General features: G+C 38.0%; 1 protein-coding gene and 1 long non-coding RNA gene across 5 annotated transcripts in view; both read right to left on the reverse strand.

The window, feature by feature from the left end:
* The window catches only part of syt3 (synaptotagmin III), a 111,144-nt gene that overhangs the window by 66,598 nt on the left and 25,562 nt on the right, over positions 1-18,984 (reverse strand). The window lies entirely within an intron of this gene.
* Positions 8,896-11,716, reverse strand: LOC137490622 (uncharacterized). Of its 2 annotated transcripts, XR_011010426.2 has the most exons (6): positions 11,669-11,716; positions 11,230-11,347; positions 10,167-10,294; positions 9,911-9,986; positions 9,516-9,558; positions 8,896-9,418 (listed from the first exon to the last, which is right to left on the reverse strand). It is a non-coding gene; the product is annotated as an uncharacterized lncRNA (long non-coding RNA). The 2 variants fall into 2 exon arrangements; XR_012401051.1 differs by lacking the exons at positions 9,911-9,986; positions 11,230-11,347; positions 11,669-11,716 and having other exon boundaries at positions 8,978-9,418; positions 10,167-10,252.

Consider the following 18,984-nt stretch of genomic DNA (forward strand, 5'->3'; position numbering starts at 1 on the left):
AACACAACCTCATCACAAGACGAATGCAGACATTCAAGAACTGTTATTGGAAATGAACATTATGGAAATCATACAGTATTTGTGTGTGTTTTTTTTTTTTTTATTTTAACAAATGAAACTCACTTCTCGGTTCCCTATTCTAGGTAACAAGCTTGATTGCATAACCTAGGAGGATGAACACAGAGATATTTGAAAAGAAAAAATGTGCAAATGAGATAGCGTTGGCAGACAGATGCTGCGCTTGGGGAATGACTGGAAGAAACCGAAGGAAGTGCAGATAGAGAGAAAGAGAGAGAGAGGATCAGAAGGAGAAAAAGCAAAGGAGATGGCGCATTGTGCCTGTAAATTACCAGCAGCTCTCCCAACATTCACGAGCCCCTATCTGAATACAAAGCCAAGAAAACGATGGATTTATTTCCAAGCAGAAAAAGTGTCAATGCCAATGACAATTTCCACAAAGATGTGCTCTAAACTGTGATTAAGCCTTATGACTCTGTCTCTCGCCGGGTATGAGCTTTCAATCACGCAGCCTTTAATAACGATTTCTAAGGGTGTGCATGAGTGAGTCACTTAGGAAAAAAAAAAAAAAAAACGCGACTTTGGCAACTGGTTTTCAGCACCAGAGTGGGGAGAACAACTCATCTCCAACAAGCAGTGACAAACAAGTGGCTGCCAATCAATAGAAACAAAGGGTCTGTCTGTCAGCCTGACTCTCCAGAGCTCTATTCACATCTCACACCCACACCAGATCCTCAGCTTCCCCTGTTTTCACATCACTTCCTCAAACACGACACCCACCAGCTCCAAAAGCCCCCGGGGTCGCTCTACCTCCAGCTACTTTGTGATTTCTATTATGCAAGGAGGCTATATCGTACGGCTATCCGCTCTTACGTCATGCCATGTCCTTCCGCTTTTGTCTCACCTTTTGTTTCATCTCCATTCCTCGCTGTGCATACTCGCAGGTGTCCGAACAATGAGCCTGGCTCGGGCAAAAATCAGCATCGACTCCCTTTCGACTTATAATCTGGAATTTTAATTGAATTGGCCGCATCTCAGAGGATGCTGGAATGAAATGTAAACTGGAATGACAGGAAGAAAGGGGATTCACTGGACTGCAAACAGCCACAAAACAGAGGGATTTCAGTAATCCAACATAAAGAAAAAGAAAAGTCTGGATCATCTTGTTTGGCTCTCTTTTGAACGCCTTTGGGTGAATATGAATATTATGAGGAACTGTTTGCTTCCACTATGGTTCATAAAATAAGAGCTGCATATATAACATATTCATTTATTAATACATTTAAAATGTGAACATTGTTATAAAGACATGATGTGCATTGTGATATTGTTATGTAAATTACAATATACAGTTGAAGTCTGAATTATTAGCCCCACTTTGAATTTTTTCCCCTTTTTAATAGTTTCCCAAATGATGTTTAACAGGAAATCAAGGAAATCAAGGATATCAAGGAAATTTTCACATTATGTCTGATAAAAAATCAGGATATCAAGGAAATTTTCACATTATGTCTGATAAAAATTTTTCTTCTGGAGAAAGTCTTATTTGTTTTATTTCAGCTAGAATAAAAGCAGATTTACATTTTAAGGTCAAAATTATTAGCCCCTTTAAGCAATATTTTTTCCAATAGTCTACAGAGCAAACTATCGTTATACAATAACTTGCCTAAATACTTTAACCTACTTACCCTAATTAACCTAGTTAAGCCTTTAAATGTCACTTAAAGCTTTATAGAAGTGTCTTGAAAAATATCTATCAAATATTATTTACTGTCATCATGGCGAAGATAAAATAAATCAGTTAATAGAAATGAGCTATTAAAAAAAAATGTGTTAAAAAAAATCTTCTCTCCGTTAAACAGAAATTTGGGAAAAAATAAACAGGGGGCTAATAATGAAGACTTCAACTGTACATATAATAATCTTTCTTTCACTCTTTTCCAAAAAAATTTTACGTTTTTTACATTCATTAATTCTCCCTCTCTCACACACACACACACACACACACACACACACACACACACGTAAACACACACACAATCAGTATATTTAAAAAATGTTGTCATTTTAATGTTGTTTAATGTTCTATATTAAAACTAAAGTAAAATGTTTATATAATGTTTACATGATGAAAAAGAAATACAGAATAACAATGTAATTTAGGTAGCAATTGACGCTATTAACTACTGGATTATTACCTGCCTATTATTATTACATTTACATTACTACATTTACTAGAACTTCTACGTTAAGGTGCTTTGACACAATCTCCATTGTAAAAGCTCTAAAGAATTAAACATGAATTGAATACAAAATTAAGATATTAACTGTTTATTAGAATTGATAAAGTATGACATTATTCTGTAACCCTAATGCTACCCACGACCCAAACCTAAGTACTACCTTACTATTAATAAGAAGCTAATTAGTAGTTTATCAAGATAAAAGGTCTTAGCTAATGGTTGGTTAATGGTTAGACATACATTTGACAAATGCATTATAAATTCTATAAATATTAGTAGCAGTAGATGTTCATTCAAATAACTCTAAAATACAAAAATGCACCAATAATATACTAATAAAACCAATAATAATTAACTGCATTAACATTTTATGTTGTTTGATAATTGAGTTATTGTTTCTGTTAAAGGTCCTGTGAAGCGCTTTAAAATGACCATTTCTATTCAGTGTTTGACGTAATCTCAACTGAAACATGAAGGATTTGACAGATTAGTTTCTCCCCTTTTAAAACAGCCAATAGTGTTTTGTTTTTCTCACAGCACTGCCAGTGAAGATCAAGCACATTAAATGCAAAGCAAATGGGAAGTGTCTTGAGGGGGGGAGGGGCATGCCAGATACTAGAGAGCATTTGATTGGTCAAGATTGTGATGACGTGAAAAAAACGTATCCGAAATCCAAAATTGATCCATTTAGCTTATAGATATCCTTAAGACCTACATACTAATGATAACATTTAAAAAATGTATTTTATTTTTTTACGGGACCTTTAACAGCATGAACTGCACATTAAAATAATATGTGACTAATCAAAATACAAAAAAGATGCTAAATAAATTAAAATTAAAAAAGACAATACTTTCTCAATGATACAAAAAAAAAAAAAAAACTATATGCTTTGCTTAAGCGGCAACCTCTCGCTCTCCCTTGTGAAGCAAATACGGAAGTAACTGAAACAAAATTCATTGAAATTCCGCTAGTCCTGGCTCCATAATAGAGCAGATTTCTATTGAGCCCATTGTTAAAATGGCCAACTTTACAGCATAAAAAAAGGTTTACAGCCTGGTAAAAAGAGAACGATTTTGGTTTATATAGCTAATATTACATTTCAAAACAACTGTGAAGGGGGTTAATTTTTTTTATAACTCATCCATTTTGTTTATATTAAATTATATTAAGTCTGCAAAATGAAAGCCATGGCAATTTGAGTGACAGCTAGGTCTCGCTGGTCGCCGTCCATTCACCTCAGCTTATTCCAGCTGATTAGCCGCTGAGCTCGGCATATACATACTATTTTTGTTTTGTTTATGTGGCCTGACACAGTCAGTTGCTTTTTGGAATTATTTCTTACAATTATCAGATGATATGACCTACTGTGTGCACTTAATTGTGCTCATAAACCATTCACGTGGCCTCCAGGTGATTGAAATTATATACTGATATACTGTCTTTACAAATGTATTGGTTTCATTTAAGATTATTTATCGGTCACACTTTACAATAAGGTTCATTAGTTCATGTTAATTAATGCATTTACTAACATGAACAAACAATGAACAACACATTTACTACTGTATTTGTTCATGTTAGTTAACGTTAGTTCATGAAAAAACAGTAGTTCATTGTTAGTTCATGTTAACTCACGGTGCATTAACTAATGTTAACAAGCATGGACTTGGATGTTAATAATGCATTAGTAAATGTTCAATAATGATTAATAAATGCTGTATACCTGTATGTGTTGTTCATGAAGTTCATGTTAGTAAATGCATTAACTAATGAACCTTATTGTAAAGTGTTACCCATTTATCATTTATATTTTTCTTTAGACGTGTAATGCACTCCAGAATCTGACAGATTGATTAGCTGTAGACTATAGAACAGTCATCTGAAATGTTGTCATACAGTGTTAGGCCTGGATTTCATAAATAGCCTTGCATTTACAAACACAGACTATATTTAATGTGTTTGGAAGTAATTTGCGTTTTCCTCTTGTAGAAAAACTTCATAAGAACAATGCTCTGTGGTTCAATGTGTTACAACAGTGTTTTTAAAAGTCTAAACACTTTATTGATATAGTGTACAACCAAGCACATGTGTTTAGAACACAAAAGAGTCGCAGGTAAAGCATGTCTAAGCAAAATACTAACAGGTGTCTGTAGCTCTGCTCATGCTCCGCCTCTTTGCCCTTGTTTGGTATCCCCCGTTTGGCGCGATGACGCGCTAACAAAATGGCGACGGTTGATCACGCCCACTGGTAGCTTCTTTTGCGATCTTCAGAAACCTATGGATGACGTCACATATACTACGTCCATACATTTTACAGTCTATGGTTTCATCCTAACTGTTAAAAAAATGCAAATTTGCATCTGAATCCTTAGGCAGCTGATTTGTTGCCATGCTTCCTTATCAGACAGTGACTCTAGAGGCAGCTTTTGTGCATGAAGTCATCTCATAAAACTGATTTCAGTCAGATTTCCGAGACAGCACACTGATTTAATCCTGTACAATAAAATAAAAAGGAAAGCTTTGGGGATAAGGGAATATTTGCTTACTACAATTCTAACTTCTCCCTAGAAATGTCCTCAAAAGTAAAAAACGTTGGTCAGAAATGACAAAAAAATGACATCCAAGAAGTGCTTTGAGATTACATTTTTATTTCTTAGCTTATCTGCCAGAAACAAAACACACGGGGTTGTCTGATATCGAAGGCAGTGATAGACACATCTATACCACCTTTAAATTCGATTAGAAGAACATATTTTAGGAGACAAATAGCGAAGCCAAATGTAGATTCAGATGTTCATCCAAAGGTTTCTGATGCAGCGTTTGTGTAAATTGTCAGCACTGCTAGTTTAGGCAGAAGCATACGGTTAAAAATAGTCGTTTTTTGCTGTTTCACTTTGTTAGTGTACGCTTGACAGCATGAGTAGCCTTCAGCAATACTCCACACATGTACCACACTGTGAGTAAACTCCAATCTGAATTGCAATTATGAAACGTTAGCATGACTGAGCACAGACACACACACACACACACTCGCTCTCTTCTAATAGGTTACAGGGAGACACTGTGCTTTCCATCCTCATCTTGCATCACCTTTATCATTTGTCTCCCTTTTCGCGCCTGTGCCCTCCTTCTCCTTCCTCCCCATCCACCCTTCTCAGCCTCCCTCTCGCTGTTTCCCTTCTTCCTTTCTCAGTACTTTCTGTCTTTCTTTGGTGAATAATTCATCAGTCTCTGTATGTCATTAATCACTGCTTGTTCAAAGATATGATCAGAGAGAGAGACAGAGGGAGGAGAGAAGGGACTGATCTGTCAGCTTGAAGAACAAGACGCAGATAGAGAGAGTGAGGAAAACGTAAATAGCAGGAGAAAACGCAAGTGAATGGGACAAGGATGGAGATCAGAGACCTGAATTGTAGGAAAAAGGACAAAGGAAAGAGTTGGGTCTAAAAAAATCATGAAAAGAAAAAGAAGACAAGGAGAAGATGATGGCGAAGATGAGGTTGGTAAATCTGCGGGTCAACTGAGTCCATAAAGAAGAAGAAAAATGCATACATTTGATAAAGGCATTATAAATTACCCGTCTATTAGTAGTAGTTGTACATTCAAATGATTCTACAAGACAGAAATGCACCAATATGAAATTCAACTGATAATGGACTATTAATACACATAATAATTAATTGCATTGACATTTTATGTTGCTTGATAATTGAGTGACTGAGTTTCTGTTGTCTTGCTTTAGGAACATCACTCCACTATGGTCAGGTTTACTGGTTACAAGTTTATTTTAGTGAAATATGAACGATGGAGGAATTATGGAATGCTAAATGAAATGCTATTTATAAAACTATCAGCTTTCAAGGCTGTGAACCAAGATTAATTTAGATTCTGCTTACAAAATGTATTCTCCCCAAGACTTAAAGGGCAATGAAACCAACCTTATTCAGATCAAGTCTACCTCAGAATTGTTTAAAAAAATGCTTCATGATAGGCGTAGAGCTCTGCGAGCAGAGGGAGGAGTGGGCGTGGCCGGCAGAACAGGGGAAAAAGAGGGGAACAAACAACTGTTGCCAGTCGGCTCACAAAATGAGACACAAACCGTGAGGAGAGCCATGATTTTATAGTTTACATAAGTTAAAATGCAAAAAAATAAACAGTAAGCAATTTGAATGCTTTGCTACATATGTTATTTGTAATTCCATATACACAAAACCACAATTTGCTTTTATCATTATAAAGATAATCATGTTTATATAAACACTATAAACGAGGAGGACTTCTCTCTCCTCAATCCTGGGTCTGAATGCAGACACAGTGGAGCAGTGCAGCAGTTCTCTTGCCTTGTCTATTCCAACCAGTAGCCCTGCCGGTAATCTGGAGGATTGTAAACATAGGCGAGCACAGCAGCATGGATAGGCGAGGTGTCTGAATGGTAACAAACTCGACCAATAAAAGACAAAGTCCGCCATTCTCCAATTCTCGTACAGCTCTTCAGACAAAAATGCTTGCTGCAAACCAACAGCTTTAGTGTATTGCCCTAACAGCATCATGGGGAAAAAAATGCACCAAGCTCCATGGATCATGAAAACAAACACAAATGACCCTTGCTGTGCAAGGACGCGGTCTCACCCAGTCATTTTTCTCACAGCTTGGCAGGTCTGCCTTGCCGAGTGGGGTCTGGATGCAGACCTGGTGCAGTGCAATCTGAGCTGCATCCAATACTTTTTAATACGCTCACTTAACCCCACCCCTAACCCTACCCATCACAGTGACATCACTAGCTCCATTTGAGTGCATTGTGTCTGACATTGCATTGTTGAGTGATGCAATCTCAGCTTGCATCATAAAGGCTGCATCCAGATACTTTTGGCCATGCCTTTAGAAAGCATTTGCTCTCATGGATAATTATGAAGCAGGGTCTTCTCATAAGATAAGAAAACTCCACTTTAAATAATAAGAGGAAAACGACAAACGCAGATGTGCGCTACTTCACTGATTTTGATCCCAAACATTATTTTAAACACGGAAGATGAAAATAGCTGACAAAAGCTCAAAATTATCCAGCTTTACCCAAAAATAAAGCTTACGCTCAACACACACAAATCTGTGATTTTGTTTTTTAAGTACTCCAGGGTGTCTTGATGTTTTTACAAAACAAAAAAAAAACTTTTATTAGTGGGTACTCCAAAAGATTATTTAGACCTACAATTTATGTTTCTGCATATAAATGTTTTTATAAATGCTTAAAGTGATGCATATTTGTCCATAAACTGGTAAGAAACAGATTTGTGCACAAAATATTTTAAAAATATGACCTTATTATTTAGGTTTTCCTCAATTCATGACAAATCTTTTAAATAAAAAGTATTTATAGCATAAAAATGAGTAAAAAGTATAAGTATAAACAAATGAATTTACTGTATAATTGGTACTAATGGCCCCAAAGTGTGCCAAGAAAATATACCCCACGCCATTAAACCACCATGAACCTAAACCATTGAAGCAAGGCAGGATGGATCCATGCTTTCATGTTGTTGATGCCAAATTATGACTCTACCATTCAAATGTTGCAGCAGAAAACAAAACTCATCAGACCAGGCAACATTTTTTCAATCTTCTATACTTCAATTTTGGTGAGCCTGTGCTAATTGTTGCCTCAGTATCCAATTCTTAGGAGTGGCATCCGGTGTGGTCTTTTGCTGCTGTAGCCCATCTGCCTCAAGGTTCAACGTCATGTTTTCTCTTTTTCGGACCATTCTCTGTAAACCCCATGCATAAAAAACCCCAGTAGATCAGCAGTTTTTGAAATACTCTGACAAGCCACGTTCAAAGTCAATTAAATCACCTTTCTTCCCCATTCTGATGCTCGATTTAAACTGCAGCAGATCGTCTCGATCATGTCTACAAGCCTGAACGCATTAAGTTGCTGCCATGTGATTAGAAATTTGCATTAACAAGCAGTTGAACAGGTGTACCTAATAAAGTGGCCGGTGAGTGTATATCATTTGAATTTTATGTCTACATATTTTGATAAATTTATATAAATGTTTTCTCAAATATATACAAGAATGCAAGTATCTATTTATATACGTGACAGTGCACACATATGTTATGCAAATACAAACTCTTATTTTAGATGCCATTAATCATAATTATTCATTTGACAGCCTTATTCGGGACCAATCAAAATGTGTGTGCACTTTGTGCATGTTAATTCTGAATTTTAAGTTGCAGCACGTATTGGATGATTAAAAAAACAACTAAATCTAAATTTTCTGAAATCCAGTATTATAATAAATAATAACACATCCTATTTATAATGCGCTTTTCCTAAACCCAAATCGCTAACACTGGGTTTCAGAAAATATACACAGCAAAATATGGGAACCCAAAACAACTCTATGGGTGTTAATTTCAACACTTTGAAAGTGTCTCATGGGGTCCACTCAAAACAAAGTTAAATCAACACTTTCAAAAGGGTTGGCACATTGACACCGAAGTAAGGGTTAATTTTAAGTCTGGGCAGAGTTAAAAAATGTAACTATATTTAACACCCCCTGGTGTAATATATTTATTTTATTCAACTCTCTTGAGTGTAAATATGGTAAAAAGGTCAAATAGACTGTAAATTATAAAATAAAAAACATTTTATTTGAAAACATTCACCACTTCAACAATTCATTCAGTTTTTAAAATGCAACAATGTCAAATATGCTTTCAATCTTTTATTTGTACAGACAGTATCAACAAGATATGTATGACCAGTGCTCAAAAAGGCTGTTTCAGTCATTTGGTCCAAACTTGATGTTTCATCAGAGCAATTTGAAAGTTCAATATAGCTTCACTCATAGTTTTCTTCTGAAATTACATTTTAAACAACTTGGCGTGCAAATCTTTCACTTCTGGTGTTTCCTTGTTCCTCCATATCAAACACAGCAGTTTAAATGAAGGTATAAATGCTGTAAACTTGTGTGAAAACAAACTGGAGCTAGGAAATCTCATCAAGCATGTCCTGTGAATGAAGTGCTTCCCAGCCACAGGATGACCTTTTTATCCATGACGATGTAGCAGCTGCTGATCGCTCGTCTGGTGGTTCCTGATGCACGGATATAGGGTGATGCTCATCTAAGAACTCTTCAAGACTCCAGCATGACTAAGAAAAATGTTTAAAAACAAATTGCAATCAAATTCTATTATATATTTAAAAGAACATTTAAAGTAAATAAAACATTCAAGAAATCTAAACTCACCTTTTGAAAATCTACATGATGATCCACAACTTGACTCTCCCAGCTGGTTGAGGTGACAGGTTATGGAAAAGTAGAAAAAACACACACATCACTGTTGGATCTCCAAAAACAATTAGGTTAACCACTATGACTAGAACTGGAAAAACAGGCAGCTGTCTGTCCAGAATTCTGAATTTAACACAACACTTGGAGCAAAATTTAGAGGAGCTTAAAATCTTTTATATCATTTCGTGATGCTGACTTCCCCAAAATATTGGCCACAGTGTAAAAAATATTCATAAACTTACAGTTTTCTGTAAGCGTGTGCGCGTGTGTGTGTGTTTGTGTGTGTGTGTGTGTGTGTGTGTGTGTGTGTGTGTGTGTGTGTGTGTGTGTGTGCATGCGTGTTTCTTTACCAGTTAGGCCCTTTCAAGTCCAGTATTGACGCCACCTTTCCTGGGGTCTAGCAGATGTTTCAGGTCCAAATATAATCTAAAATATTAGGATAAGTAGAAGAGGAAAAGTGCAAAGCACAAAGCAAAGAGCAAAACATTATTTAAGTAACAGTTCACCCACAATACAAAACTTATCACCTTCATGTCATTTGTTATTCTCTAATGCTCTAATACCCTCTCAGCTTGTGAAACAAATACAGAACTTTATCAAACATACCTTCATTATTATCACCACATATGACCAAGAAGGTGTGCTTGGTCATTTCACCAACTCTGGAAATACACCATCCGTCTCTAATCAGCCAATCGTCACAGGGTCTTGTGTTATCGTATGGAAAACTGTAGCTGTTAAAAAACAACAACACATTAGTATCTAACACATATGCATAACCTTCAGATTAAAAAAGAGAGATGAACAATACAAAGTATGCCTCCCACTTTTTCAGAAATCTTTTTATTCAGATGTTGATTATTGATAATAAATCTACAAATCAAACCTGTATCATCATTAGGCTGCTCAAATATGAATCAGTGAATTAATTTTACAGACAGGTGGCTGTTTACAACTCACTAAATTGTCTTTAAGTTTAAGTTTAGCCTATAGTTTTAAGCACAATATCATGCGGGAGAAAAAGCTTGACTAAGATGTTCCTGACTACAGAAATAGCCTAACTTACTAACGTCAGACATCCCGAGTTGGGAAAAGTCATTTTCGGGGGATACTGAGTTGATTTGCGGGAGGTAGCGGGAGAGATGGGTACCTGAAGAGCGGTGGGGTGAGTTGCGCGCGACGTACCTTAAGAACGGTGGGGGTGACTTGCGCACGACGTACCTGAAGAGCTGGGAGGGATGCGGTGGAGAGGGGTGTGCAAAGTGTTTAATGACCGGGCGGGAGACGCGCGATTTCCGGGAGATTATCATTCATTTGCGGGCATCTACTTGGGCATCTGGGAATCTCTGTGCATTTGCGGGATAACGTTAACGTTAGTCCCGCAACTTCCGGGAGACTTCTGTAACGTTAAATGTCTGAGTGCAAACGCGGTCATTTAAAGACATTAATGTTAACATTCCGACTTTAATGGTTGTCAACTTGTCAACTTAATATAATTCAAGCGTACGTTATCACGCGAGTTTATGGACTAACGGTATATGGACGGCCACGAATGAACCAGTTTAAAAGGGCCGCGGTGTTTAAAATAACCAAATTAACATACACGAATAACAATCATATGTTTTAGTCAGGAAGCCTTTTACAAGTAAGCATGTGTTCATTTACTCACCAGATATGTTTTAGAAACTCTCCAGAGCTTATGGAAACCGTCCTGTGTTGCTGTTAGCATCCGGGCAGAGTAAGTTAGGCTAGGCGGCTCGGAGTCCGGGGATTACCTCGCTAGTTTGCTTCGAATTAAAGGAGAAGTGTCGATTTTATTTTACAGATGGGTAACAACGCACAAAATGGCATTAAGCGTGACAGAAATGTGTTAAAAATGTACATTTGATGTTTTTATGCACTATGTATGCGTAGGCATATATAAAAAACATTCTTGAAAAAAAGTCAATAGTACTGCAGTTAAGCTAGATACACAAACGACCATGAATGAACCGCAGAAGTTTAAAATTGTCACTCCATTCTAAAGTTATTAACTTAACAATATGTTTACAACTGTATTTCCTTAAAGAAAGTCAGTAAAATACCAACATTTAGGTAGTTTGACTCACCAGTTGCTGTTCTAAACCTGGAAAATGGCGTCTGGAAAATTCTTCAGTGACTGGGGCTGCATGAATTCCCGGATGTTGGAAATAACACCACCAAGTGTTGAAAAGTTAACTCCTTGATTTCGCACTGAATAAAATCAATTCCAACTCTTATTATATTCATTTATCAAAATATAACTCTTTAACGTCAACACTTTACTCTGAAATGCTTCAACACCGAGAATTTAACTCTGATGAATTTGCTGTGTACGTAGAAATTTCAGACACTTTTTTTGACATTGGTCCAGCACATGAACTAATTTCATAATCATTGTAATAACTAAATTGGAAAGTCCTAACTATATTTTTTGTTGGCTTATGGCCATTGAATAAATGTACTTGCAGATGTGAGCCGTCATCAGCTTGTTGACTAGCAAATATATTCCAAAAACCATTATGAACAAACTGAGCAGCTTGGACCATCAAATAACCAGTTCAGACCAGCTAGAAACCATTTCCAAACACAGCTGCCAGCTTAAAGTGGATTTTCCAGCAGGGAGCTGACAGAGAGAGAAAATGAAAATAAAAAAAGAACAAGGATATGTCTGAAGAAAGAGGGAGATTGGGAAAGGGGGAGGTTCCAGGAAAGGGCTAACAGATTAGTGTACATGTTGAAGCAGACACATGGGCTGACTGGTCAAGATAACGCATTCACTGCACACGTCGAAGGTGAGCAAAAGAGAGAGATAGCGGCAGAGAGGGGTTAATAAAGTCTGCAAGCATTCCCCCGTGAGAAAAACAGGCAAGGAAAAAAAAGTGGACAGTGATGGAGAGAGGGAGAGGTTGGTGCGGGAGAGGCGGAACTGCAGGAATGAAAGATGTGGAGCCAAACAAACGGACACTGATGGAGAGAGAGAACTAAACACGGGAGGGGTCTGGGATTAGAAAGGTTAATGTATCGATCTGCTAGTAAAGAAAAAAAAGACTGTTTGGAAGCAGTATATCTGGGGAGGGAGTTTGATCTACAAACTCTGGGTTTGCTGAACCGAGAGGATCGCTGCTCTGTGCCGTTGCTAAGCTTTCATGTCATCTTGTCTCATAGACTTTTCCACACCATCAACACCTTCTAAAAAGCGGGGTTAGGTATGCAGCAGCCAAACGTAACTTTGTTGCATCATTTCTTCTTAAAGCAAAAGTAGCCGGTGATTGAAAGATGTCTATGCAGCAGTGTGTTGTTTAACTTCATCTGAGCATTCAAAAATTTCTTCAAAAATGTTTGTCAAAGTAGACTTGAGTTTTTGCCTCTCATAATACAACAATAAATGTGAAAATGTATATACATAAATATACACTCAGCGACCACTTTATTAGGCACGCCTGTCCAATTCTTCGTTAATGCAAATTTCTAAGCAGCCAATCACATGGCAGCAACTCAATGCAATCAGGCATGTTGACATGATCAAGACGATCTGCTGCAGTTCAAACCAAGCATCAGAATGATGAAGTGATTTAAGTGACTTTGAACGTGGCATGGTTGTTGGTGCCAGACGGGCTGGTCTGAGTATTTTAGAAACTGCTGATCTACTGGGATTTTCACGCACAACCATCTCTAAGGTTTACAGAGATATTCTAAAAATATATATATATATATATCTAGTGAGCGGCAGTTCTGTGGGTGCAAATGCCTTGTTAATGCCAGAGATCAGAAGAGAATGGCCAGACTGGTTACAGCTGATAGAATGGCAAAAGTACTTAAATGACAACTCGTTACAACTGAGGTATGCAGAAGAGCATCTCTGAATGCACAACACGTCCAACCTTGAGGCAGATGGGCTACAGCAGCAGAAGACCACTCCGGGTGACACTCCTGTCAGCTAAGAACAGGAAACTGAGGCTAAAATTCGCACAGAATATTGGGAAAAATGTTGCCTGGCATGATGAGTCTCGATTGCTGTTGCTACATTCGGATGGTAGGGCCAGAATTCGGCGTCAACATCATGAAAGCATGAATCCATTCTGCCATGTATCAAAGGTTTATGCTGCTGGTGGTGTTGTAATGTTGTGGGGGCTATTTTATGGCACACATTGGGCCCATTAGTACCAATTAAAGTATTGTGTCAATGCCACAGCCTACCTGAGTATTGTTACTGACCAATATTTAGTATTTGGACTAGAAACAAGACAAAAATCTAAGTAAAAAAATATTTTTTTACAGTGTGATGGCTACTTCCAGCAGAATAATGTGCCATGTCATAAAGTGTGAATCATCTCAGTCTGGTTTCTTGAACATGACAATGAGTTCACTGTACTCAAATGGCTTCCACAGTCACTAGAACTCAATCCAATAGAAAACCTTTGGGATGTGGTGGAACGGGAAATTTGCATCATGGATGTAAAGCTGACAAATCTGCAGCAACTGCATAATGCTATCATGTCAATATAGAGCAAAATCTCTAAGACATATTTCCAGTACCTTGAGGAATCTAGGACTCAGGCAGTTCTGAAGGCAAAAGGGAGTCAACCCAGTACTAGTAAGGTGTACCTAATAAAGTGGCCAGTGTGTGTACAATACTTGTTTAAAATGAGTTTATTTTCAGTCCATTTTTTAAACAATATATCTGTTTTATGTTCAATCCACCTAAATTTCACAGGGCAAAAAAACAGAAAATTTGCTTACTATTTATAGACTCTAAAGTGTTTCTAAACCTTTATAAGTTTAAGTTTAACAACTTTTTTAACCCCACCAGGGGCAATTGGATTAGGGTAGCAGCATTTAATGATACAACAAACACATAAAGAGACAAATCACTTACAAAAAAAAAAAAAAAAAACACACAATCCAGCATGCTTTATAATAGCTTCATAATACAAAAAACATAGGAAAGACCCAGATGTTTTAATAATGTAAATTTAAAACTTGCTAAAATGTATTGTTGTAAAGCCTTATTGCCTCTGGAACAAAGGTAAATTTATATCTGTTGGAAGAGCATTTAATTCTTCTTAACCTTCTTCCAGAGGGCAAGAGAACAAAAAAAAAAGGCTTCAGAGGATGGGAGTCATCTCTTATCACACTTTAAGTTTTCCCTAATACGTGCTATTCATGCAACTCTGTTAGACTCCTCAGAGGTAAACCAATAATCTTGGAGCAAGTCTTGACTAAGTTATGAGTTTCTTCTGTTAAACGCAAAATAACATAATAAATTGAAAATCTGTAACCACTGATTTCACTACTATGAAAAACAAATACTATGGAAGTCAATGGTTACAGTTTCTAGTTTCTTCAAAGTACCTTCTTAAAAAAGTCCTCCTAAAAGTTTGAAACAAGTAGTAAATGATGACAGATTTTTCTTTTTTGGGTGAACTATCACTTTAATTGTTTTGTGTTGAAGGGATGTTAGAATTGTGTAGCTGTAACTATACCAGGGCAGTTGATTGCATTATAAGGATGTTAACAATTAAATTAAATGTAGGTGTAGACTGAGTTTAGTTTCCACTTAATTTGAAGATTTAGAAGAGTTGCATGTAAGGTTTTGAGTTTTTAGTTTGGGGTTGCAGCTTAAATAACAACATTAATGTTTGTTTCTTCACTCTGTGAGCCATAAATGTACAAATGCTAGTTCTAAGAATGGTCAACAACAATCATGACTTAAATAGTTATGTTTGAACTGCAATAATTACCAGAAAATTGGTTTTCTAAATTAAGTGATTAAGATTAATTGGCTCAACAAGAGTATGTAGACTGTGGACCAGGCAAGTTTAATTTACTAAGTAATTCAAATGAACATGATTTGACATCATTGGTTCAAAAGTAATTTTGCTTTTGGGCTCCATTTGCCTAAAATGAGTTGAAAAAAACGATTCAAATGAGTGAAAATGTGTGTCATAATTAAATTAAGCTACACCAAGGATTTACTTTGTTGAGCTTACATTTCTAGAGTTTTAAATAAATACAAAAAACAGCTATATTATATAAATATGCATACATATAAAATACATATGCTAATTCTGCATTAATACTCCAGTCTTCAGTGTCACATGATCATTCTAACTTGGTGTGACTACAATAGTGGCCCAATCTACAAACACAGTCTCTCTAAACATTCTTATTCCATACAATCATTCACACAATCATTTCACTCTCGCTTCAACTCAACGGCCTGCAGTAGTAGAGAAATCAAATGTGAGGGTCACATTCAAGTCTCATCCTGAGCACCTAAATGCACTGTACTATAAAAAAAAAAGTAAAGTGAATTGAAAATATCTTCAGCAGCAAATCCAAATGGAAATGTTTAATCCATGCTATACGTCTAAGCGGTAACTGACCGTGGCTTAGACAGAGACCCAGTGTTAAAAATAGTCTGTTTCACCTTGTTACTCTATGCTTGACAGCTTGACTACCCTTCAGCTGTAGTGCACATATGGGCCATACTGTGAGTACAGAAGAGTTTAAAGAGCCTCGGGCAGCTTCCCTCAGTTTCCCATTAATTAATACTATGGTAAGCTGCCCGTCCTGCTCAGCTATGCATGTCACTTTTTTTGCAATGCATTCAGCAAATAACATCATAAACTGTGCTCCCCTTAGTGCTTTCCAGCTTTTGATCAGTAGGTAAATGTATCAGATATTTTCTTAAGCGAAAACAAACATGCATGTCTTTGACTTTGCTTATATAAGATGGGGTCAGAATGCCAATCAATTTTACAATATACACTCACTGGCCACTTTATTAGGTACAGCTTACTAGTACCGGGTTGGACCCCCTTTTGCCTTCAGAACTGCCTTAATCCTTTGTGGCATAGATTCAACAAGGTACTGGAAATATTCCTCAGAGATTTTGGTCCATATTGACATGAAAGCATTATGCAGTTGCTGCAGGTTTGTCGGCTGCACATCCATGTTGCTGCCATGTGATTGGCTGATTAGAAATTAGCATTTATGAGGAATTGGACAGGTGTACCTAATAAAGTGGCTGACAAGTGTATATGTTATATTGCAGTCTCTAACAAATTAGCAGCCTCTGGTATTCTTTTTTAACTTACCAGATAATTTTTACTCCTATTTGGTGCTTGCCAGATGCAAATTGTCCTTGTAAAGTTGGAATAGTAATGCTATTTGTATTGTTTTCTTCAAACTGCTTGTGTTGTTCACATCTGCGAGCTGCTTTTGACTAAAAGCCTCTGCTAAATAAATGAATGCAAAATGCAAATTTAAAATGCAAATGTAATTTTGGACTTTGCTTCTAGCGTATCTTTCATGACACAAAATGCAGGATTCAATGCACCACTCCCCTAAACTAATGACCAATATTTAGTCAGTATGTCAGAACTTGATAATGTGACCAAATGTCGAGAACTGATTGAATATTGTTCTATTTAATAAAACGAAAATATGAAAAACATTTAGCATGCATTTTAACATTCATTTTAGCAGTGTTATAATTTTGACATCGCTCCACAAATTGAACTTACGCTTCCAAAAAAAAAAAAAAAAAAAAGAGTTAATTTTAAAGAGGTAATTCATCAAAAACTGAAATTTCTGTCATCATTTACTCTCCCTTTACTTGTTCTGACTTGTTTGATTTTCTGTCATTTTGCTGAACATAAAAGAAAATATTTGAAAGAAAGCACCGACCCTACTATGGAAGTCAATGGTTACAGGTTTTCAGCTTTCTTTTATGGTCTTTTGTATAAATAAACAGAATAAAGAAGCTCATAATGGTTTGAAACCATTTCAGGGTGAGTGGATTTTCATTTTTGGGTTAACTGTCCCCTTAATTGTTTAGCAAGGGATCTTTGACCCAAAACGTTCGAGGTTACTAAAGTAACCCTTCGTTCCCCGAGGAGGGGAACGGAAGCACTATAAGTGGATTTGATTTGTAAAATCCACGCATTGGGAGGTTCGGTTCAGAAGCTACTCGTCTGAAAGAGTATTGAACGGGCCAATTAAGAATGAATTGGCAGCGCAAGCCTGCGCAGGTGAGCGGCATAAGCAATCAACTGAGTATATAAGCTCACCTGGCGCCAGCAGACGCTATCCTTTTTAAGCTGAAGAGACTTTCAACAGCTAAGGGACAGTCATTATGGCGACGGAGTATAGTGCTTCCGTTCCCCTCCTCGGGGAACGAAGGGTTACTTTAGTAACCTCGAACGTTCCCCTTCGGGGGGAACTTCAGCACTATAAGTGGATTTGATTTGTAAAATCCACGCATTGGGAGCCCATTGAAAGCGCCATAATGACTGCACCTTACCAACACCCCCGATGAGGAGATAGTCAAGCAAGCGTGACGCACCCGCATCATGGGGGGCGCGGTCCTCCAACGTGTCCCTGGCCCTAATTTATCCTACTTCAACAGAAGTTTTACGGATTTAGATATATTTTTTGGGAAGTCGTGAGCATCTAGATAATTCTAGGAAATACGACAGTACGTTGGGAAGCGTGCAATCCCGATAGGGAGGACGCTGCGGAGGCCATCCGTTACCCGAGGGGGGATAGATGGCAGAATTTACATATGGACTAGCCCTAAAAAGGGGGAGTACGCATAGCAAAAGAGTGGTTAGCGGGGAGGGAAGACACGGGTCCGCCCAGGGGGGGGACTTAACCGTGGCGGAATAAGCATATTGGATCGCCTAGTGGGGATCACGCATAGCAGGCACCTTTACCCAAAACGCGGGCTGACCAGCAGGCAGACCTACAACGTAGTGGGCCAGCAAGTGACTCCTCCGCTGAGTCAGTGCTGGGGGCCACGGAGGAATCTGCAGGGCTCACCTGACGGGGAACTTTACTGACAGATAAAAAGGCGCACGTATCTCCGTGTTAGGGAAAATGGCGCAGCAAGCGTGTTTCAACACCCTACCGAATTGTTTCCTCAATCACCAAGGGTTACCTAATACCCTTGAGGAAACCGGCTCCACTCGCAGATTGTAAAACCTTGCAAATGTGTTGGGTGTCACCCAGCCCGCAGCTCTACAGAAGTCTGTTAGAGGGGCGCCGCGTGCGCGCGCTCGAGAGGATGCGAAACTCCGAGTGGAGTGCGCACGCGCTCTCGGGGGACGCGGCTCATCTCGGCTCTGATAGTGAAAGAAAGGCATCCACAATCTAGTGGGAACTTATTTCGGTACGGCACTTCCCTGCTGCCGACCGCTATAACAGACGAAGAGCTGCTCAGATGATCTAAACTCTGAGTGCGGTCCGGATAATACGCAAAACGCGAACTGGACAATAAAGAAGGGCTGGGTCTGCCTCCTCCGAGGGCAGCGCTTGCAGGCTCACTACCTCGTATTAAAACGGAGTGGTAGGAACCTTGGGCACATATCGTGGGCGGGGTCTCAGGACGTGAGAGAAG

Source organism: Danio rerio, chromosome 3 (genome assembly GCF_049306965.1).
Source record: "Danio rerio strain Tuebingen ecotype United States chromosome 3, GRCz12tu, whole genome shotgun sequence".
Lineage (NCBI taxonomy): Eukaryota > Metazoa > Chordata > Actinopteri > Cypriniformes > Danionidae > Danio > Danio rerio.